Source organism: Vombatus ursinus, unplaced genomic scaffold (genome assembly GCF_900497805.2).
Source record: "Vombatus ursinus unplaced genomic scaffold, bare-nosed wombat genome assembly UNPS02014768.1, whole genome shotgun sequence".
Classification (NCBI taxonomy): Eukaryota; Metazoa; Chordata; class Mammalia; order Diprotodontia; family Vombatidae; genus Vombatus; species Vombatus ursinus.
The window spans coordinates 8,209,841-8,233,519 of record NW_020954546.1 but is presented as its reverse complement, the minus strand read 5'-3'; the positions used below and the strand labels follow the sequence as shown (position 1 = coordinate 8,233,519).

At 45.8% G+C, this 23,679-nt stretch overlaps 1 protein-coding gene across 8 annotated transcripts in view; it reads left to right on the top strand.

Moving 5' to 3' along the window:
• Positions 1-23,679, top strand: part of ST6GAL1 (ST6 beta-galactoside alpha-2,6-sialyltransferase 1) — a 113,643-nt gene that overhangs the window by 41,215 nt on the left and 48,749 nt on the right. Inside the window, exon 1 of one of the 8 annotated variants that reach the window (XM_027862058.1) lies at positions 10,503-10,777. The exons of the other annotated variants lie outside the window; for them this stretch is intronic. The gene's annotated coding sequence lies outside the window, so the exon portion shown is untranslated. Of the gene's footprint in view, positions 1-10,502; positions 10,778-23,679 lie in introns of those variants that run through there. 8 annotated transcript variants of the gene reach the window in all.

The window sequence follows — 23,679 nt, the reverse complement described above, 5'->3', positions numbered from 1 at the left end:
TATGACATGTATTTCCCATTGTACCCTTTGCTTCATCCCTCACAGAAAGCTATCCCTTATAAAAATTTTTTTTTAAAAGGAAGAAATTCAGTAAATCTCGCCAACACGTTGAAAAGGCATGACATCATAGGCAGCATTCCACGCTCAAGGTCTTCCTACCTCTGTAAAGAAGCAAGAGAAGGAGGCGTGTTCTCCTGGTCTTTCTTTGGGCCCAAACTTGGGCATTCTAATTTGGCCTCTTTCCATTGCTACTGTAGCAGTCTTTGCGTCTGTTGTTTTCCTGGCTCTGTTTAGTTCACGTATTCTCATGTTTCTGTATTCACCATCTTCCTCATTTCTTACAACATGGTAGGATTCCATTACATTTACGCACTACCGCTTGTTCAGTATTCCCCGGTTGATGGCTGTCAACTTGGTTTCCAGTTCTTTGCTACTACAGAAAGTCCTGCTAGAAAATTTTTGGTGCATGTGAGACTTTTATTTGTTGACTTCTTTGTGGAGTATATGCCTAGCATACATTTCCCCTTTGAGCAGTGAGATCTCTGTGTGAAAGGCGTAAACATTATAGTTGGCTTTGGTAGCCTAATTCCTAGTTGACTTCTGCAATGGTTGGCTCCCTTCAGAGTTTTAGCAGCAGTGCATTCATGTGCCCATCTTTCTACAGCATCTCCAACACGGATTATTCCCACAATAGGATACTTTCTAGAAGAGGACAAATAATAACATTTCTTTGGAGGAGAAATCTTACATCACATACCACAACAAGCACAAAATGGATGTATGTCCTGAGTGATAAAGGTCATACTACTAAAAAAAAAAAGTAGAAGAGAATCAGATCTGGTGTTTTTTCACAGTTTTGGCTATGGAGTGAGTTCTTAACCAAACAAGGGATAGAGACAATTTCAAAAGGTAAACTAAGTGACTTGGATTACACAAAATCAAAAAGGTTTCACTTTTTTTTTTTAATGAAATTAACTTATGGGCAAGAAGGAAAATAGTCTCAGGAAAAAAAAATCTTTATAGCAAATATCTCTAATGTTTATCTTTATAGGAAATATCCTGAGACCCAACATAAAGGAAACTAACACCTATTAAGATCAGATATAGGAACAGATTTGATTTTTCTTGCCTTCTCAGTGGATGATGTAGAGAGAAATAGAGAATTTGGAATTTAGAATAAAAGCATCTCTGTGCTTAAAAAAAAAATAAAATAGATAAGCAGCCTGGTCACCTTTAGAATAAAACTAGCCATACTTGTTTTACCTACCTCCTGGAGTTGCTGTGCGTAAAGTCGTGTGTGTGTATACATGTACATATATATGTGGATACACACACCACATCCTGTTCTGTATATGTTTATGTGAATGAGTGATTCGTCATAGACTTTATATTCTTTTTTTTATCCTCTGTAAGTAGGAGTTGGCATATAGTGAACACTTGTATTCATGGAAGTCTGATTTTTACTTAGGGAAAACTCTATCATATAAAACATACATATACATCAAAAAGAGTTTACTTATTAACTTATAATGTTTTATTGGTGTGTTTTGCTTTTATGTCACATTCATTTAAAAAATATACCCTTTCCCTTTCTCGTAACAAAGATGTAAAACGAGCCACCGCCAAAAGTACATCAGGCCCCAGAGGCAGTGTGGTGTAGTGGTTAGAGAACTTGCTTTCTAACCCAGGAAGATCTGTGTTCAAGTCCTGGTTTAGACTGGATGTTGTTTGTGTGACCCTTACCTAGTAGTCAATTAACCTCTCAGTGCCTTGGGCTACTCAACAAATCTTTGAAGGGGCTAGATTGCATTGGCTGAAGGGATTTCCTCATCTGGGACTTCCCTGTATCAAATGAAATCATTGATCTAGTCTCTGTCTTATTAACTCCTTAAAGGGCTCCTGGCTGCATTCAATGAATGAGAAAGTAGTCATTAAGTCCTTATTTTGTGCCAAGGACAAGGATACACATACAAGCCAGACACTTCCTTCCAAAAGGAGATTATATTCTTTTTTTAATTATTATTTTATTAATTTATTTTGATTTATCAATAATCACTTCCATATGCTTTTGAGTTTAAAATTTTTCTTCCCCTCCCTCCCCACCACCCTCCCCAAGATGGTGCGCAATCTGATATAGGCAATACATTTACATTCATATTAAACATATTTTCACATTAGTGATGTAAGTAAAAATTAAAACCAATAGGAGGAACCATCAGAAAGAGGAAACAAAATTCAACAGAAGAGAAAAAAAATAGCAATTCGACTCCCATAGTTCTTTCTTTGGATGTGGATAGCATTTTCCATCACAAGGCCTCTGGAGATGTCTTAGATCCTTGTATTGCCAGGAAGGGTTAAGTTTATCAATATTAGTCATCGCACAATGTGGCTGTTATTGTGTACAACGTTCTCTTGGTTCTGCTCACTTCACTCAGCATCAGACTATACAAGTCTTTCCAGGTTTTTCTGAAGTCAGCCTGTTCATCGTTTCTTATAGCACAATAGTATTCCATCACATTCATGTACCACAACTTGCTCAGCCATTCCCCAATTGATGGGCATCCTCTCAGTTTCCAATTCTTTGCCACCACAAAAAGAGCTGGTTTGAATATTTTTGTACATGTAGGTGCTTTTCCCATTTGTGTGATCTCTTTGGGATATAGCCCTAGAAGTGCTATTGCTGGGTCAAAAGGTGTGCACATTTTTATAGCCCTTTGGGCATAGTTCCAAATTGCTCTCCAAAATGGTTGGATCATTTCGCAACTCCACCAACAATGCATTAGTGTTCCAATTTTCCCACATCTTCTCCAACATTTATCATTTTCTTGTTTTGTCACGTTGGCCAATCTGTTAGTTGTGATGTGGTACCTCAGAGTGGTTTTGATTTGCATTTCTCTAATCAATAGTGATTTAGAGCATTTTTTCATATGATTATAGATGGCTTTAATTTCTTCATCTGAGAACTGTCTGTTCATATCCTTTGACCATTTATCAATTGGGGAATGGCTTGTATTCTTATAAATTTGACTTAATTCTCTATATATTTTAGAAATGAGGCCCTTATCAGAGAGACTGGTTATAAAAATTCCTTCCCAATTTTCTGCCTTCCTTCTAATCTTAGCTTCATTGGCTTTGTTTGTGCAAAAACTTTTCAATTTAATGTAATCAAAATTATCTGTTTTGCTTTTCATAATGTTCTCTAAGGAGATCATGTTCTTATAGGGGTAACCACATTAAGGCTTTTGGAATAACCCATAGAGGTGAGTGATGCTGGGTCAAAGGGCCTGTCCAGTTTAGTGACTTTTTGACAGCATTTGGTTTAGGAGTCCCAGGGCAAGAGGTGGCAAGCATCAGGGAAGGAGCCATCCTAATATACTGTAGTCCTGGCAGCAGGGCAAATAGCCATTAGGCCCGAGTGGAATGTGAGGCATGTGGGGGCTGGCAGGATATGGTGGGCCATATGAGTTTGCACTTAGACACTCACCAATCAAGGCATTGTGAGCCCTGGGGCAGGAGGGTCTTAATTTGCTACTGATAAGATGGTGTGGTTTAGAGAAATGAAAATTAGGAGCCTGGAATTCTGGTCCCAGGTCTTCCATGAACTTTGTTGATTTTGGACAAGTTAGTACTTCTTGCTTATCTTTTGAATGAGTGGCTGGCCCAAGTCCTGAGGTCATTGCCAGTGTAGGTGCAGAGGACTGGAGTGGGAGGGAGAAAGAGAGGGGAAGGAGGATATGGGGGGAGAGGAAGGGGAAGGGAAAGGGGGAATCGAGGGAGGAAGGTGGAGGCAGTGCCTGGGCATAAGAACAACTCACAGGTGACAGCCTTGGCCAAGAAAATCCAACCTGCCAGGTCGCTGATCCCACTGTTTGTGGTGGTGTTCAAAGAACACTGAGTTTGGAATCAGGATCTGGGTTCAAATCCCCTTGCCCAAGTCCCCTAACCTGTCTGGGCCTCAGTTGCCTCATCTGTATGATGGAGGGGCTGGACTAGGTCATCCCATCGGTCTCTTATGGTTTACCTCCTATGACCTTATGACAGCTTGGCACCAATTTGCTTGTGTCCCTTCCTGGTCTTCTCTTATCAGAAACTCTATATTCAGAAAGTCCCTTTTGGACCCTGGGTAGATATCCTTGGTCTGACATGGCTTCCAGGAGGTATTGCCGGAAAAAGGAAGAGTTTTGCCAAAGGTCACACAAGTCATCAGTCATGGAGCACACACAGCACAGCAGGACCCCTCAGCTTTGGGGGCCTTTTTTCATAGTTCCTCGTCTGCTTTTTAAAAAGCTCTGCTGTCATCTTTAGGAAATGTTATTGCATCTTCCCTTTGCCTTCTTTGAGAGGGTGGGGCATCACGGGGGTGGGATACTGCACGGCAGATTCTTTTGATAAATTGGTTAATTTTTCTGACCGATTTTTCTTTTTTTTTCTCTTTAAAAAAACTCTTAAAATGCTTTGTTGTGTAGGATGGGAAGAAGAGGGAAGAGAAGCATTTATTTAGCACCGATTATCTGCCAAGCATTTGACGAATATCTCTCTTAGTAAGGAGAGGGAGAGATAGACATTCACAAATGCAGGGTTAAGCCTTAACCTGGGGCCTCTGGGACTCAGGTTGGGTTGGAACTCGACGGTGGCTGGAGAGGCCGTGGGAGCAGAGGGTACTTATGGCCATGGGCGTCGTATTGGGTCGTGATGTGACTCCTCAGGTACCAAGGCTGCAGTAGCCGAGGGCGCAGACAAAATGCTCACACAAGGCTCGAAACCCACCTTGTGTAGCTGACTTCTTAGAACCAACCTCCGGGGTCCCCTTAGCACAGCTCTCAGGGCTTCGTCAGGGCTAAGAGAAGGAGGAATGAGTTGACGCTGTGGTCCAGTGGTCAGAGCACTCAATCTGGATTCCGATCTCATCTTTGTCGTCGACAGAGTGGGTGGGTCACTAAGTCTCTCCCCATCTATAAGATGAGGGTGCTGGACTAGATGCATCTGAGGCCCCTTCCAGTTCTAGGTCTAAAGTCCTGTGGAACACTGAGCCACGTCTTGATGGGAGGTGTGACCTTGGGAAAAATGGCTCCCTTCCCTGGGTCTCAGTTTCTCCTGATTTGCTCGTGTCCTCCTTTCCTAAACTTCCTTGTGTTTAGTCCTTGTATCGTGTTCACACACACACACACACACACACACACACACACACACACACGTCGTCTCCCTCTAGTAGAATGGAAGCTCCTCGAAGGCAGGCATAGGGGCCGAATAAATGCTCTCAATTGATTGGTTGATTGATCAGCCAATCTCTGGTCCCTTCCAGCTCTGACCTGTCGGATTGCCTGCTGTCTCCGGGAGGGGGAGGAAATTAGAACTCAAAGTCTTACAAAAGTGAATGTTGAACACTAGAACTAACTAAATGAAAAGAATCCCGACGGTGAGCCAGGGCCTGAGCTGTGCTCTGGACGCAGCATGCAGCTCCTTCAGCCACGGCTCTTGAGACTCATAACGTTTTTGTCCCTTGTTTGCATTGTTGTGGTTTCTTAGTTGGTTTTTGTTGAGATAAGGAGATGTCTTCTCAGCCAGAGAATTCAGTTAACCAGAAAGTCGCAAGCTCACGTGTTCCGCTGCGTGGCGGCCCAGTCAGGCTCTCCCCCGGCTCGTGGGTCATCCGTAGCACTTCCTAGGCTTGCCAAGGCCAGCCCGAGGAGGCTGCCTCTAAGGAGCCCGGGGGTCCTGCCCCCTCCTCTTTCCTGGCTAGCATCAAGACCAGAGCTTCCTTGGTTCCCCATTAGCGGCAGCTAGGGAGTTACCCTGAGCTACCTGCCCCGCCGCTGCCCGTGCTGAGCGGGCAGGAAGCACTGGGCTATGCCCACGGCCCTGTCAATCATCTGATGCGGCCCTGCCCCTCTTAATAGGGAGGACTCTTTGGCTGAGCTCCCCTCTCTCAGTGGGTCGTGTGGCACCTCTTCCCTGGAGGAGAAGGGACAGCAGCCCTTTACTGGAGAGGTGAGTTTGAAGGGATGGGGGTTAGTGAGGGAGGGAGGACCACCTAGGATGGGAATGGTGAGGAATTCAGGGAGAGGAGATAGGGCAGCTCCAATCAGTGCCTCACCTGAGAGTCTCAGTGACTTCTGATGGGAAACCGCCAGCACCAGATGCCCCGTAGACTGACTGTAAGCTTCTCCAGAGCACGGAGAGTTCGATATTTATGTAGCCCTACTGCCACGCACATCGTAGGTGTGCACTAAATGCTTGGTGGTTCATAGGAAAGAGTTGTGTTGAGACGTAAGAGGAGTTGCCCAGGGTGACTCCCAGAGCTGGAGGGGGAGAGAGTGGTAGTGGAGTGGAGGCAAGGGGTGTGGAGGCTGGGTGGGCTGTCTTCTTGGATAGACAGTGTGGTATTGTGAAAAGCTGTGGTTTGAAGACCTTGTTTCACTGCCTGTAACTGATTGTGTCACCTTCATCAAGTCACTTTACCTAGGATCATGAACCTTTTAGAACATTTTACAGAGGGGGAAACTGAGACTCATAGGAGTTGGCATGTGGCTCACCCAGTGTATCACTGGGTTTCAGGAGACAAGAGCTAAGATTTAAACCTAGTCATGAAATCATAGGTTCAGACCTGGAAGGGACCTGTGAGATCAGTGGCTTCACCCCACTAATTTTGTAGGTGGGAAATCCGAGGCCCAGAGAGGTGACTTGCCCAAGGTCACACAGATAGTAAATGGAAGAGTTGAGTTTGGAATCATACGCTCTGACTCCAAATCCAACCATCTTTTCCATACTCTCCGCTGCCTCCAGCTCTCTTAACCTTGGTTTCCTTTGAAAAAGTAAATAGTGATACCACCTACCTACAAGGTTGCTATTAAGTATGTGCGTGGCAAGCCTTCAAGGGCTATGGATATGGCCAACTATTATTCTTAATTTCTAAAAATAAAACGTGGCATTTTTCTCGCTATTGCCTTTTTTGCCTCTCTTCTTTTCTTCTTCCCTCCTTCTCTGTCTCCCTTCCCCCCTCCCTTCATTCTTCTCTCTTCTTCTTTTCTTCCTTCTCTCTCTCCCTCCCTCTCTCCACATATCCATTTCTAGCCTCATTCCCTGCCAACTTGGCACAGGAACTAGGGTCTTTCCTGGCATATCGCTGAGCAGCGAGACTCTCCCAAGGCTGGATTCCCATGTGCCGTGGACCCCTTTGGTGAAACCTCTGGGTTTCACCTTCTCAGAATCATGGTTTTAAATGCATTAAATAAAACACTAATATTACAAAGGAAACCAATTACATTAAAAGGCAATGATCGAGATGATAAAACAACACCTTTCTGGACCCCAAATTAAGAATCCTTAGAGAGGCATTTTTCCCTTGACCACCCTTAAAATTCTTGGCATCTCTGCACCTTGGGCTTGTTCTCTGGTTCTTGGTTCTCGGTAGCTCAATAATTCTTCTGTCTTGGAAATATGTCTTACCCATGGATTTCCAACGTCCTGACTCCCTGCTGGAGGCCGGGGTGGGGAGAAGAAGAGGGGAAGCCGTGTGACTCCCCCCCTTTTCCTTGGCCCGTGCTGGGCCCCTCTCTGGTCCCTGGGTGGTGCTCACCGAATGCATGTCAAGTGGATGAGTGAGTGAACAGTCTGGGTGAGCCTCAGACACTCGGCGCTTTTGCTGGAGCTCTAGGATGCAGATGACTAACGGGAGACTCAGAGCTAAATTTAAAATGTGAATAATCCCAAGTTTTATGTTCAGTGTGTGCTCCAGAGCAGAGCCCTGTGTCTGGGCCATGGAAGACTGGAGGGATGAGAACGTTTGTCACGGCCTTGTGTCTCCACACGGACAGACGTCATCCAGAGGTGACACACACAGTCAGACATGCCATGGGTTCTCTTCAGTCACCAGTCCTGTCACCCTTGGATGAAAGGTGCCATGAGGGTTGCTTTGTCTGGGTTATTACATGGGGGCCACATCTGTATCCTTGCAAGCTGCGGTCCTGGATGCGGGAAGCATCCTTGGTATCCTAATTCTGGCTTAGCCTCTTGTTCCTTTGTGGCCGGGGCAAGGTCCTCCCCAGCTCTGTTTCTCCAGCTGCTAAATGAAAGGATTGCACTAGGGGATATCGAGGCAGCTGGTGGCACGATGGACAGCGCTGGGCCTGGAGTCAGGAAGGCTTGAGTTCAAAACCAGCCTCAGTTACATTCTATCAGTGTGACCCTGGGCAAGTCATTTAAGCCCTGTTTGCCTCAGTTTCCTTAATCATGAAATGGGGATTATATTAGCACCTACCTCACAGGGTTGTTGTGAGAATCAAATGAGATACTATTTGTAAAGTGCTTAGCACAGTGCCCGGCACATAGTAGGTACTATATAAATGTTTGCTCCCATCCCTTCTCTCATATATCTAGAACTGGAAGGGAACCCAGGAAGTCATCTTACACGATCTTTTACTTTATGCCGCTTATGCAACACCTCATAGATGAGGAAACTGAGGCCAAAAGAGGCGGAGAGCTCCATAGGATCACAGTCCTCGAGCTGGAGGGACCACGGACGCCGTCAGTCCCGACCTACTCATTTTACGGATGAGGAAAGTGAAGCCCAGAAAAGCGCCTTGCCCAAGGTCGCTGAAGTAGCGATTCTCAGACTTCTGAGTCCAAATTTAATGCGCTTTCACCTGCCTCAAGAGGTGTCCTCCCAGGCCCCTTCTCACTTTGCTTAAACAGAAGGGCAGTGATATCACTCTTGGTCCAGTTTGGGCCCCCCTTTTCTTAGATTCCCTTGAATTCCTGTAGGATTGGCTGGCTATATATATGTTGCCGTCACATCACAGGCAGGCAAAACACATTGCAGTCTATACCACTCACCAGTGTCCAAATATTTCAGGCTTTATTTGGGGTCTCCTATGCAGTCTGCAGGGGTGTCTCTTTCATTTTGAACTGGTGATGTTTATATTTTGGATACAAGCATAGTGGCATTATTATTGGGCGGCCCTAACACGGGGCCATGCTTCCCCAGCACACCCTACTCCCTAATCCATACAAATACTGCTTTCCCGTGCTTGCTTCTCCCCACTCTATCCCTTTTTAGAGTTTCTTCTCATCTTGTACCTGGGTGGAGGAGGGCCTGGAGGTGTATATGCTCCTAGGTCAGAGATACCACCTCAAATGGTGCCAGATTCCCACAGACTGGATCCCAGTAGCTGAATTAATTAGATAGCCAAACTTCAATTTTCCATGAGGTTTGAGAAGTCTTCACAGAATCTTAGTATCTCCCAGTGGCAAGGGACCTCACTCAGACCGAACAGGAATTCCCTCAGAGGGTGTCCAGAGAATGGTCATCCAGTCCCTGGTCAGTGATCTCAGTCCCTCCTGAGGCAGTCGGTTCTGACTCTGCAAAGCCGTCATTGTCTGGAAGTTTTTCTGTGCGTCAGAATGAAAACCGCCTCTCTGTAAATCCTGCCCACTCCTCCTGGCCATGCCCTCTGGGCCAAGCAGAGTTCCACATGACTGCCCTTCAGATACTTCGAGAAATGCCTCAGTGCTGCTCCCCTGCACACCTCCCCATCCCCATTTTAGGCTCAGCACCCCCAGTCCTGTCTTCATCTGATCCTTGAATGACCTAGTCTTCCCTGGCTTAGCACGGTGCTTCCAGGATGTGGTGCCCAAAGACAAGCACGGCGCTCAGACGTGTCCTGACGAGGGAGGGCAGAGTCGGGCAGGGCTGCGGTCAGTCGCCTTGTCTTCGTATACTTTTTCTCTTTAAGCGTCCTCAGATGACTGGACTCTTCTTTGCCTGGGCCCTCTGAGGTCTTTTTCCTCATGAACTGTCTTGTAGCTGTACCTGTTCACTCTCAGCTTATGAGGTTTATGTAATGAATCCAGGTGAGGGCTGGGAGTTTGTCCCTATTGGATTTCACGTGCTCGGACTTGACCTATCGTCGCAGCCTACTGAGGTCTTTCTGAATCCTGATCCTCACTATCCAGAGTGTTCAGAGATCTCTTCCAGCTTTACTTCATCCAGTAGTTTGATAAGCAGTACATGAGTACCTTCATCTGTCACTCATCAAATTGGAAAAAAAAAATTCCAGGACAGGGCCACGGAAAAATCTTGGGGCCCTGTGGTAGGAACCTCCCTTCGGGATGACGTCAGTCCATCAGTCACTATTATTTGAGTTCTGTCCTTCTGTTGGTTTCAAAAGCACCTCACTAAACTGCCCCTTGTCCGTCCTCCCCGTCGTCACCACAAGGGTATCTGGAGGGAGGCTTAGTCCATGGCATTCCACTGATCTCCCAGCCTAGAAATTCTTTCAGAAAATCAACCACTATGAAATGCTCGCTAGGCACTGTCCTAGGCCCTGGGGACACAAGTACGAAGAATGAAACAGCCCCTATTCTCAACAAAGGAACTTCCATTCTAATGGGGGCTATAGATACATCTGTAAGTATTTAAGATATGACTCTAAAATGAATAAATACACAAATTATGTAAATAAATGCACACAGTCATGAGGTAAGTGCAGTGTGGGCTGGAAGGGAGGGCACTAGCGGCTAGAGAGAATCAGGAAAGCTTGCTGTAGGAGGTGGTACTTGAGCTGGGTCTTAGAGAAAGAGAAGCCTCTAGGAGGCAGAGGTAGAGAGAACGTGCATTCAGATGTTTGGGACCAGATAGTACCAAGGCTCGGAGACCAGAGATGGAGTATGAAGAACAGAGGGAAGAGCAGCTGGACTGTACGGCGGAGTTTGAGAGGAGGACTGATGTCTCATGAGGCTGGAAAGATACATTGGGGACAGTGCTGAAGTGCTGTAACAGGTAAATGGAGAAGTTTGTACTTTATCCTGGAGGCAGTAGGAAGCTCTGAGAGTTGATTAAGTAAAAGAGTCCCATGGTCAGATCTGAACTTAAGGAAAATCATGGTGGCAGAAGTCTGACTGTGGAAAGAGTGCTAGGTTTGTAGTCAAATGACCTGGGTTTGGATATTACTTGTGTGACTCTAGACCAATCACAGAGCCCCCCTGGGCCTCGGTTTCTTCATTTGTAAAATGAAAGGGTTGTGGGATGGCCTCTGGGGTCCCTTCTAGCTCTCAATCCTGTGGTCATCCAATCTGTTTCAATGAGCTCACGTTGGCTCTTCTCCAAAGTCCCTTCTGGGCTCATTGATCGTCTTACACCACCCCTTTAAGGATGATAGTAATCACAGTAAGGTTTCATCCCACTACAGGGGAAAGAATTCATATTCCTGCTGTCTTTGGAAATTCAGGATAATGCCTTCCTGTTGTCTGTCTGGGACACCTTTCCTGGTCTTCAGAATTTTTCCAAAAGTATCTGCCTTAGCTCCACAGTTAGGTTCATCGGTCCTTTGAGCACCATGGTTGTAGGTCATGGAGGCCGTGTGGTAGAATGTATAGAAGACTTGAGTTTGAATTCTGTTTTAGACCCCCATAGCCTGTTCGACCCTCAGTAAGTCACCTCTGAGCCTCAGTTTCCTCACATATAAAGATAATTACAGCACTTACTTTTGGGAATTAAATGAGATAATGGATGAAAGTCACTCTGCAAATGTTCAGCATAAAAGCCAGCTATTAGAATTTGTTTTTATCTAGGCTTGGTGGCTTGAATTCATTGAGGCTGGCTATAGATAATCTCTTTTCATCTCCTCCTTCACCTTGAGTTCCATCTCTGTGTTAATGCCTCTGCCCTTCCCTGTCTGGAGGTCTTGTGAGTTGGAGATTTCGAAGTGGAAGGGGACTGAGAAGTTAGGATTGTACAGTCCCCTCATTTTATAGATGAGGAAAATGAGGCGTATAAAGAGGAAATGGCTTACCCAAGGTCATGCTGGGAAATAGTGGAGCTGATGTTTTAACCCCCAGTCCAGGACCCTCCCCCCACCCACTCCCCAGACTCCAAATCTGGTGTGCCTTCTCCTTAGTAGAGAAAACGAAAGTAGATTCAAAAGTGAACATTTCTGCCTTACTTCCTTTGGGATTTTCCCATTTACTGCATGTAAAAAGTGACATTCCTTGGATTTCCTCTTACCCGTGACATAGGCTGATCCCCTCCCCCAACACACACACACACACACACACACACACACACACACACACACACCTCTCTTTTGGTTATTCTTAGAATTCATTCTGAATTTAGTATATCTTGGATCCTGCCATTTTGTTTTCTTGTTTAGTCACCTTCCTTTGCCTCCATCTCCTGTCTTTGTCTTTCTAAAAACACTTTAAGCCTGGACAGCAATTACTTGTCAATGGCAGAAAAGGCCAACATCCTATGTTCTAGGTAGGGTATTGAAAACCACTCCTTGCCTGCCGTGCTTTCTGAAAGTAAGAACCTCAGCCTTTGGTTGTTTTTGCTCTTAGCGCTTGATCGGGTGAGCTCCCTGTGCAGCCACATTGATGCTTTTAAGTGGCAACATCCTTTTTCCCTCATCAGAATATTTTCTCTTTGTTTTGTCAGATTTCATTCTTGAGAGTTTCCCATCCTCTTTGAGCAGCTGAGTCAATTATTGAGGTGGAATTTGACTCATTGGGTCCAAAGTACTGGCAGGAGAATATAGATGCTGCTAAGTGATTGATTCAGGGAAAAACTGCTTGACCTAGAGCGTCCCTTCTCAGGGCCTGATCTGGTGCCCCCAGTCCTTGAACTGCAGCTTTGTGGATAGATGCCTCCTCCTTCAGAAATCTCCCCACTCTTTAGTTCTGCCCCAAAGCCTGAGGACAGTAAAAACAGAAATGAAGCTAAAAATAAGGTGGTTTTCTCCCTGATGGAGAAGTGAAATTAGGTGTTGTCACAGGTCTAAATTCAGAATGTCTCAGCGCAGAATGTCTCAGCCACCTGTCCATCTCATTCCCTCCCTGTTTATCACAGAACATCCATTGCCTTGCAGATGAGCCGAGCACATTTCTCGGCTAAAGGCGGTGGCTGTTGGGACCAGAACAGGGAGAACTCATTTCCAATGAGGACCTGGTTTTTGCCCCAATCCTTTGTTTTGTTAGACCTGACCTAATTTCTTTGGGGCCCGTTGAGTTTGCATTCATTAAACTCTTCAGTGAGCATTGCCGGTTCTTTTGTGGCCTCCCGTGTTGTAGAAAAATCCAGAGAGAACAAGGATGTGTGGGGAGGGAGGACTGGGGTCTTTCTGGTTTCTGTCTGCCAGAGAAAGGCTTCATTCCAAGAACTTTGCGTCAAGCAATTTAGATAATTCTCTAACCTAAAAGATGGATTTAATGTAATTTGATAAAACTTTGGGAATGATGATGTAACATTTACTTTTCTTCTCACCCGTGAACTTATCACCAAATATAGTCCGTGGTACTGATGGAGAATATGAAAATCAGTCCGTGGTGCTGATGGAGAACATGAAAAATTCAGTAAAGGGGTTGGATCAATTAATACTGATGCTCATGTCTCATAAACATCACCCCGTGAGGTAGGGAGCAGTTATTTCTGTTTTACAGTTGATGACACTGGGGCCCAGGGGCCCAACTGAGGGAGCATTGGCTCTGGAATCAGGGACATGTGTGTAAATCCTCCCTTAAGTCAGTCAATCTCTCTGGTATCTGCACGCCCTCATTTGAGAAGTGAGAAGGGTTGGGTTTAGGTTGAGGGCTAGCCTTTGTCCAGAGAGACCTTTGAGGTCTCGTCTAGCTCCGGACCAGTGATTCAAAGTGACCGCCCGGTGAGTCTTCAGCAGAGTAGGTCTACAGTCTCTGTGTTCTGACTCTTAGCCTGGTTCTCTGTCCAGTACCCCACACTGTGCAGTGCGGTGGAGAGATGTCTGGCCGGGAGTCAGCAGATCTGGGTTGGAACCCTGCCCCCACCCCCACTCTGATACTTACGGCCTCTGTGATCTTTGACAAGGCCCTCGACCTGTCAGGCTCAGCGCTTCCGTCTGCCCTGTTGGACTGTGAGCTCCTCTGGGGCAGAGACTGTCTTCTGCCTCTTTTTGTATCCCCAGCACTTAGCCCAGTGCCTGGCACGTACGTAGTAGGCACTTAACAAATGTTTATTGAGTGATCTCTAAAACGAGCCATTCGGGCTAGATGAAATCTAAGGTCCCTTGTAGCTCTCTGTCTGTGACCCTGGATCTTTTCCTTGGTGGATGTTAGCAGGGGGCGTTTCGGGAGCTCGAGGGATATCCCATCACTGAGCAGTTGAGCTTGGAAGCATTAAGCGCGCTCTTTCTGGAATTTCCCCTCGTTGATCCCGGATCTAGGCGGCAAGGGCTACAGGGCTAATCCTGGCAATGGGTTTTAATGCCTTGTATTCCTACTGCGAAGGGAGGGATGTGTGCAGAAGAACTTCCGTTGGGACAGTAAATATGGCTAGTACATATTTTATATATGTATAAAACATAAAATTGACTCTTGCCACAGGGCTCTTTAAATAATTCGGGCTTCCAAGTGTGGTTATATTTTTGATTTATGAGACAATGGCAGACTTAATCACCCTTTGTCCTTGCCCTGCGTGATGATAATGATCCAAGTGCTTCTGGGCTTACAAAGCATGTCCCGTGCAAGACTCCTACTGGGTCCCAGAATATCGACATTCTAGAGTTGGGAAGGACCCCCGAGGCTATTCAGCCCGTTCCATACCCCACTCCAACGTACCCAGCAAGCACTTGGCCAGGCACCGATCAGTGGAACTTCCTCCCCACTTGTGGACAGTTCCAGTGGTCATGGGATAGTCTTTCCATTGAGCTGAAGTCTGCCGCTCAGACGTCTTCTAGTTCTGTCTAATCCCACTTCCCCAATTCACACTCAGTCTCTGAGTTGGAAGGGAGCACGGAGGGCATGGGCCTGAGCTTTACTTGAACAGGAGTCCTTTGCATGGCATGCCTGATGGGTGGTCGTCCATCCACTCATTGAAGACCTCCAGGAAGGAGAAACACACGAACTCCTAAGTCAGCCTTATCCACGAGGAAGCCCGTTCCACAGGTAAGAGCTGGAAGGGACCTTAGAGGCTATGTGTCCACCTCCCTCCCCCCCATTTTCAAGGTGGAAAACTGAGGCCTAGAGTGATGAAGTGGCTTGGCCAAGGTGCATTAGTAGCGAGGATCAGGCAGGATTTGAATTCAGCCTCTCTGACTCTAGCAAGGTCCAGCTCAAATTCTCCTCCTTACAACTTCCCACTGTCTCTTCGGTTCTGACCCCTGGGACCAAGTGGAACAGGTCTTCCACAGGATAGCCCTTCAGGTGTTGGACACAGCTGTGGCATCCTCTGTCTAAGTCTCCTCTTCTCCAGGCTCAGTATCCTCATTTTGTTCACCTGATCCCTGCTGGGCTGGAACTCAAGGCGCTTCCCCATCCTCATTGCCTTCATCTGCACACCCCCTATATTACCAGTGGCTGGGGGGTTCAGGCGATAGAGAGTGCTGGACTTGAAGTCGGGAGCACCTAATTCCAATCTAGCCTCGGATGCCTACTGTCAGTGTGATCCTGGGCAAGTCAGTTAATATCTGACTCCTTCAGTTTCCTTGTCTGTAAAGTGGGAATAATATTAGTAGCTATGTCCCAGGGTTGTGAGGGTCAATGAAATGATAGTTATAGAGTGTCTTGCAAACCTGAAAGTGGTTTATAAATCCTAGCTATTAAAATGTGGCTCCTAGCGTGGCCTACACCATTTCAGTTGTGGTCTGACCAGGGGCACCAGGGATTCGTATCTTGAACCCATTCATCTCCCTTAAATTTCACATCCCCCTGACAGCCCTTGGAGATCACCAATATGGCTCTGCCAAGTCTTCTCCATCAATCGGTTAAGCAGGTTCTACGTTGGGCAGCAGAGATCCAAAGACAGAAATGAACCAGTCCCTGCCCTCAAGGAGCTCATGTTCTATCAGGGGAAACAAAGCGTGGTTGTGTTTATCAAGGACCCATACTGGCCGTGTGACCCCAGCAAACTCCTCCAGGAGTTTCCTTGTTATCAGTTGTCAAAGGAATGAAATCCTACCTCTGGTTAATCAACAATAAAAATAAGAATGAAGACTTGTCATGCTCACATCACAGACCCGAGCCTTCTCATAGTGTTGTGAGATGGACAGGGCAGGATCAGAGGCTTATAGACAGCTGGACAGCTGCCAGTCCAACTGTCAATTTATAGATAAGGAAATTGGAGCCAGACAGGCTAAGTGATTTGCTAAAGGCCACACAGGTGGTAGGCAGCAAAACTGGGTTATAATCATCATCATAATAAGCTAGGTGGTGCAGTGGATAGAGCATCTGCCCTGGGGTCAGGAGGACCTGAGTTCAAATCTGGCCTCAGACACATAACACTCACTAGCTGTGTGACTCTGGGCAAGTCATTTAACCCTGATTGCCACCCCCCCCCCCCAAAAAAAATAATAATAATAACAACAATAACCAGCATTTCTATACCACTTTAAGGCTTGCAAAGCTCTTTACATATATTAGTCCCCACCGCCACTCTGTGAGGTAGGTACTGTTGTTATCCCCATTTTCCAGGTGAGGAAACTGAGAGTGGTTAAGTGACTTGTCCAGGTCTTATAGCTACCAAGTATCAGAAGCAGGATTTGAACCCGACACTTGGGTACTAAGTTCACTGGGAATGTTTGGTGTTTTTTGCACTGTGCCATTCTGGGGACATATCAGATTACAGGAAAGGGGGTCAGTGATTTTAATCAGTATCGGACAATCCTGGGTGAAGAAAAGCCCTCCACCAGTGCAGGTCAGCCCTCCCTGTCTGTGTTATAGAGCTGCTGGGGACACTGAGAGGCTGAGTGACCTGCCCAGAGTCACACAGCCAGTATGAATCAGAGTGGGACTTGAACCCAAGCCAGCCTTCTATGCGTTTCACCATACTCACCTCATTCTGAAAAAAGACTGGGGAGAGTCTGCTGATTGCGGGGGTCAGGGGCACAGCCGTCCCAGAGCCTGGACTGGCAGCCCTGGCCTATCTGCCTTGAATGTTTGCCAGGGGCCACCATCCTCTCCCCACTCTGCCTTCTCCAAATGAAAAGTTTCCATTCCTTTCTTCTGCTTTCTGAACTAAAGAGAAAAAGTGGCGCGCAAACATTAGCTTTCCTGGGATTAATCTCCAGGTCAAATATTGACTCATCCTCCAGGAGGAGAGCACAGACCACCTCCCTCCTGGAGCAGCAGGCAGGTGCTCAGTGCAGTGGCACCATTTCTTAGGACCACTGGGCTCCTCAGGAGGGTGAGTGGGCTTGTCCCAGAGCTGCACCTGCCTTTCCAGGCTTCATCCTTTAGCAGTCAGTAAACACCCGTTAAGCACCTCCGGTGTGCCGGCCTCTGTGCGAAGGCAGCAGCGGGTGCTGCTGAGAGGGCATGCCGACACGGGGAGGCGAGGTGGCTGCTTTCTCACCTCCGTGGGGAGGAGGTCTCCCCGCTTTGCTGAGGCTGCTGAAGCTGCCGGCCAGGTTTGCTCAGGTGTTAGCAGAGCTGTAACTAGGGTGGGGCAGTCTGAGCTTGTCCCATGGGGATAGCAATATCTTGGACTGATTAAGTCTTCCTGGTTTGAGGGAAGGGGGAAGGTGGTGGCTTACTTTTGGAGGTCTAGGTCAAGGAGGTCACAGGTCAGAATGTCCCCCAACGGCCAAGTAGACTCTGATGCCCTGGTGGACGATGAGAGGAGATGAAGACAATAGGGATGTGAGGAAACTGAGGCTAGGTTGTAACAGCCTGGACCAGAGGCCAGTTTACCTCACTCCTTGTGCCAGATCACAGTTACTCCCCATTATTCATCAGATCACTGAGTCTTTTCTTAAGATAGTATTTTATTTTTCCCAATTACATGTAAAGACAATTTTTAATATATAATTTTTTTAAAATTTTGAGTTCCAAATTTTCTCCCTCCCTCCCTCACCTCCCCCCTCCGTAAGACAGTAAGCAATTTGATGTAGGCTATATATGTACAATCATATAAAATACATTTCCATATTAGTCATGTTTTAAAGGAAGAAACAGACAGAAGGAAAACAGCAACAAAAAAACAAAGTGAAAAATTGTGTGTTTTGAGCTGTATTCAGACTCTGTCAATGATTCCTCTGGAAGTGGAGAGCATTTTTCTTCTTGAGTCCTTTGGCATCGTCTTGGATCATTGGATTGCTGAGAAGACCCAAGTCATTCACAGTTGATCATTGTATAATATCACTGTTGCTAGATCGAGTCTTACATTTGGAGCAGGAAGGAACCTGAGAAGTCTCCTAGTCTAATCCCCTCATTTAAAAAAAATTTTGTATTGCTATCTTTTGTTTTTTATCACCTCCATTTCCCAGTGTATCCCTTTGCCATCCCAGAGAGCCATTCCTTATAATGAAGAATTTTAAAAGGATAAAAAAAAGTCAATAAAGCTAAACAACACATGGAAAAAGTTTGCCATTATATTCAGTCCCCCAGCTCTGCAGAGAAGCAGGGAAGGGTCTTCTCATGTCTCTTCTTTGGAGCATAGGTTGGTCATCATGATTTCCCAGGATTCGATTTTCATTGTGTCTTTCCTACATGACTGTGTTGCTGTAGTATGTATGTGTACGTATGGTTTTCCTGGCGCTGTGTACTTCACTTTGCATCAGTTTATGCAAGTCTTCCCAAGCTTCTTTATTCTTCTCTAATCTTCACCATTTCTTATAACAGTAATCTTTTGCTGTGTTTTTACACCACAACTTGTATAGCCATTTCCCAGTCATTGTCCATCTGTTCATTTCCAGTTCTTTGCTTCTGCAAAAATTGTTGCTATGAATAAGGTTCTGGCGTATGCATATCCATGTGTAAGGTTTGGGGGCCTTTCTTCTTGTCATTAACCTTGGTGGGGTGCATATGCCTCACAGAGCGTCTCAGGGTCAGGCAGAATGGTGATAACATCCCTTCTCTTTTTATAATTCCAAACTGCTTTCCAGAATGCCAGCCCCCCTCATTTTACTGATGATGAAAGAGAAGTCCAGGGACGTGGGAAGTGAGTTGCTTCAGGGCACACCAGAAGTCAGTGTCAAAGTGAGGATTGTACTAAAGAGTATCCCAGTATCATAGATTTAGCTTTGGAAGGAGCCTTCGAATCCATCTCGCCCAGCCTCCTCATTTCATAGATGAGGAATCTGAGAAACAAGAGATGTGAAATGACTTACCCAAGGTAACACAGGTAATAAGTGGCCAGGCTGGGATTCTAGATCTAATGCTCTCTCTCCATGGTACCATGTTGCCTCCTCTTCTGATAAAATCCAAATGTCCTTTTGGAGATGGCTACTACTTCTCAGTTCAGTGCCATAGCAAGAGAGTTTTTCATCATCAAAAGCTCTTTTTTTTTAGTTACAAATACCACAAATTAGTCAATTAAGTAGTTTCTTACTGAGCATTTCTCTCCCCTGTACCTAAGGGCTATGTTCCTTTTTATTGGGGGCAAGGGACTTGAGGGGAAGGGAAGACACTGGCTCTTCCCTCAAGCAGCCAACAGATGTGTGGCTGGATAGGGTGGGAGAGGGGTGAGGCAAGGTCCGTACGTGAAACAAGCAGAGACCAATATGACAGTGGAGAATCAGCCTCTGGGTTTTGGAATACCGATTTTGGGTCTCATGGGCACTCATTGTAGGCTGGGGCAGTGGGCTTTGCAGAGCTGGTAGAAGTAGAGCTGTGCTATACAGGGTGGGTAAGATTTGAATAGGTGGAGGAGAGGGTATCCCAAGAGGGTTGGGAGCAGAAACATCATCAGAAAGTTTTGCTGTCTTTCCTGAGGGACCCCCCCCCCCACTCCTCTCCAGGATAAATAGAAATGACCGACTCTCCATCCAACCAATGATCTTTACCCAACAATGACTAGAATGGGTACTGAGCACTGGGGGCAGGTCAAGGAAGGAAGCTTTCTTATTCCCAAGGGGTTTGGGCCTGGGTATCGTGATCATGGAAAGGACAGTAGGGGCAAAGGAGACCCCACCATATGACAATTGGTTGGAGATATAGGGATGGCAGCCTAGTGAAGAGAAGAGTGGGATGTGGGGCAGGAACATGATAAGTCTCCAGGTAATTGAAGGGCAATCATGTGCAAGAGGGATCAGGCTGTTTTCTTTGGCCCTAGAGGACAGAAATAGGAGCAGTGGGTGGAAATTTGAGAGGCAGATTTCTGATTGCGTGTAAGGAAAAACTGCCTTAATGATTATCCGGATCTCAAAGTGGAAAGAGCTGCCTGGGGGGTAGTGAGTTCTCCATCACTGGAAATGCTCCAACCAAAGCTGGATAGCCACTTTTTGGAGATGTTGTAGAGAGACCTTCAAGTCCAAGTTAGATTAGGTGAGATCAATCAATTCAATCCATCAGTACTAATTGTTATGTACCTATTCCTACCCATGTACTGTGTTAAGTGTTGGAGAGATGAAGAAAAAAAAAAAATCACAGTCTCTACTTTCCAGGAGTTGGGATTCTAAAAGAGCTGGGAGAGTCATTGTCATTGTGGAACTTGGGAAAAAGATCTGTGTGCCTGGTAGATGTCCCCCATTGGCCACTACCTAGTTATGCATGCCCTTAGCAATGACTGAGGGAAAGCTGTGGGGATAAGACTTCAGTCTGTAGCCACATTTACAGGCTCTCTTTAAATGATGAAAAATCCCAACTCCAGGGTTTCTGGACAAATGGAGGATGGAGAGATTTACTCTCCTTGAGAGTAGAAGCAATCATCTCTCTGAGAAATCCTACTCCCTGGACACTATGGTAACCACAGTAACACCTTTGAATTATTTAGGGGGAGAGCTCAATGTTCATGGGAGACAGGGCCCAGGATCCTCAGGCCTTGGGTTTTCTTCTTGGCTTGAAGCTGTGTGTGATCTCGGACTATTGAAGGGGTCATAGAGACTGGTGGTTGTAAGCTAGCACTGGGCAGTGTTTCAGGGAGACAGCGTGAAGATGAGGGGGGCTGGGAAGAGAACGATTCCGTGCTGGGTACTGTAAAAAGCCCTGAGACATGTGCATGTGGTAAGCTCTCTCTCCTCCCTTTGCATCAAGATGATCAAGGTGGGAACTGTCCGGCCTTCCCTTCCCCTCCTTCTCAAGGTATACTTTTATCATTCTCCTCTTCAGTGATATCCCTTGTAACAAAGCTTCACCTCTGTGGGGAAGAGGAGATTCCCCTTACACAAACTGTGGCTGACCCAGGAATCCATAATTGTAAAGGCATCCTCTGCCACTTGGCTAAAAACAATGGCCATCTTTTGTTTTTATGTCACTTTCATTTCCTCATATAAGTCCCCTTCCTTTCCAGAAAGCCATTCCTTATAATAGAGAATTTTAAAACGGGGTGGGGTGGGGGGGAGAAGCAGGTCATTAAAACCAAATGATATCAGTGAAGTCTGATGGTCTATGTAGTGTTCCATACCTGCAGTCCTTCCCCCACCCCTGCACAGAAGGCAGGGAGGGACATTTCCATAGGTCTTCTTTGGGGGTGAGCTTGGTCATCATAATTGCACCATGTTCTTTCCTCTTACTTTGTCATAGTCGTTGTATAGCTTTTTTTTTTGTTGTTTTTTTTTTTTTGGTTCTCCTTACTTCCTTCTGCATCAGTTGATATAATCAATCAACAAGCATTTATTTAGCACTTACTATATGCTGGGCTCTAGGAATACAGAGACAATATTGAAACAGTTCCTGCTCTTGAGGAACTTACGTTCTAATGGGAGAAACAACACGTATGTAAGTAAGCATGTGCACGATAACCAGATGGTAAATTTTTGCCCGTTCAAAGTCTTGGCGTGGCTCTTTGAATTTGTGGCAGTCATCTCTTACAGCACAGTAATTTTCCATTCTGTACATCGACCACAATATGTTTAGCCATTTCCTTATTGGTGGGCACAGGCACCTCCTTCGCTTCTCATTCTTTGCTGCTACAAATTTTATGGTGTCTGTGGGTTAGACTGCCTTGGGGTACCTGCCCAGCAGTGGTGTCTCTGGAGCAGAGAGTGTGAACGTTTTCCTCACTTTCTTAGCATAATTTGCAATTGCTTCCCAAAACAGTTGGAGCAGTTTCTGTGCCTCAGTGTCCCTGGCTGTGTACACCACAGTGAGTCTCAGAAGCAGAAGAGGGGCTGGAACCATGATGGGGCTGGTGTAATACTTTTCCGGTGTGGGGAGACTCTCCCCAGTGCAGGTCGGCATCTTTTCCACAGTTTACTATCTTAGGTTGCTGCCCAGAGCTTTTTAAACTGTGGGTCACAACCCCATACAGGGTCACAAAAAATCTGGTAACAGTGAAAGGTTTCTGAGCGTGCAACGACCAAAAATTAATTACAGTCAAACGTGTAATGAACCCCAGATGTTTCTGAAAGTGTTTTCCCATGTTGCGTTGTGCAACTTCACTGCAGCCTTGGTTCTGAGCACAAGACATGCCCACTTTGCACTGTGAATACCCTCAGGCCACTCGATGCCAACGAATGCTGGAAAAGGAAGCGTTTAAAGTGGAAAAAAGTTTAAGAAACCCTGGTCTAGAGCACTGAGACGCTGAGTGCCCAGGGTGACACAGCTAGTGTCAGCGGCTTGATTTGAACCCAAATCTTTCCAGCTTTAAAGCAGTTTCCTATCTATTATGCCAAGCTATTTCTCTTTTCAGAGAGTATTAAAGAAAAAAAATCCCACTCTCAATGGGGCAAGAATTCTTTAGATGGTAGAGTCCTTTCTTTTTGCATGAATTGGACTCCTGAGAGTTGCTTGTTGTCCATTTATTCCAGAAAGCAATCATAAAGCTTCAGCAGCTGTGTTGATGCCCGTTTAAAAATTCTAGGGGATCCCACTATATCTGTCACTCACAGGCATCATTAGGAATAGGTTGTCAGCACACTCATTTCCTTGGTTTTCTCCTTTGTCGCTTGAACTTCTCTCAGTCATATTTGAGGAAGGAAGAACAAAATGGAACTCTAGGTGACTTTTCTTTCATGCTCCTTTAAGTTTTATTGTGACCTTGTTATTTCTTGAGTCAGCCAGTTCTTAGCAGCCAGAGACTTTGGTATGTCCTGAAACAGGAAGATGACTGATCAGAACTCTTGAGTTTCCCGGCCAGTAGAGAGGAAGATGGCTCCGGGCTGCTCCAGTGAGCAGAAGAAGGCTCATCAGGCCTTTCCTAATTTGGTTTTGCTTGGCTTCAGTTAAAACTTAGCTCTTAAAAGAGGTAAGGATGAAGGGAACGTAGCAAATTGTAGCTTCACACTGCATTATAAATGAGCCGTCATCAAAACCATCTGGTGCTGGTTAAAAAAAGTAGGAGAGATCAGTGAAACGGACTGGGCAAGGGAGGATCTGAAACAATGGAAGTCAATAAACTGGAAAACACAATTGACTTAGAAAAAGAATTCCTTCCTTGATGAAAACTGTCGGGAAAGCTGAAAAGTAGTTTGGCAGAAATTAGGCACAGTCCTGCACCTTACACCACACTCCACAATCCCTTCTAAATGGAGACCTGACTTTAATATTAAAGATCAGACTGTTAAAAATTAGAGAAACAGATCATATACTTCTGACAGCTGTGAGCAGGAGATGTATTCTTAACCAAACAAGAGATGGAGTTAATCACAAAGATAAAATACATAAAACTGAAAAGCTTCTGCACAGGCCCAAGTAATGCACCTCAGAGAAGAAGGGGAGCATTTGAATGGGAAAACATCTTTGTATTCAATTTCTCTGATAAAGGTTTGGTATTCACAATATATAAACAGTGTGTGTGTGTGTGTGTGTGTGTGTGTGTGTGTGTGTGTGTGTGTG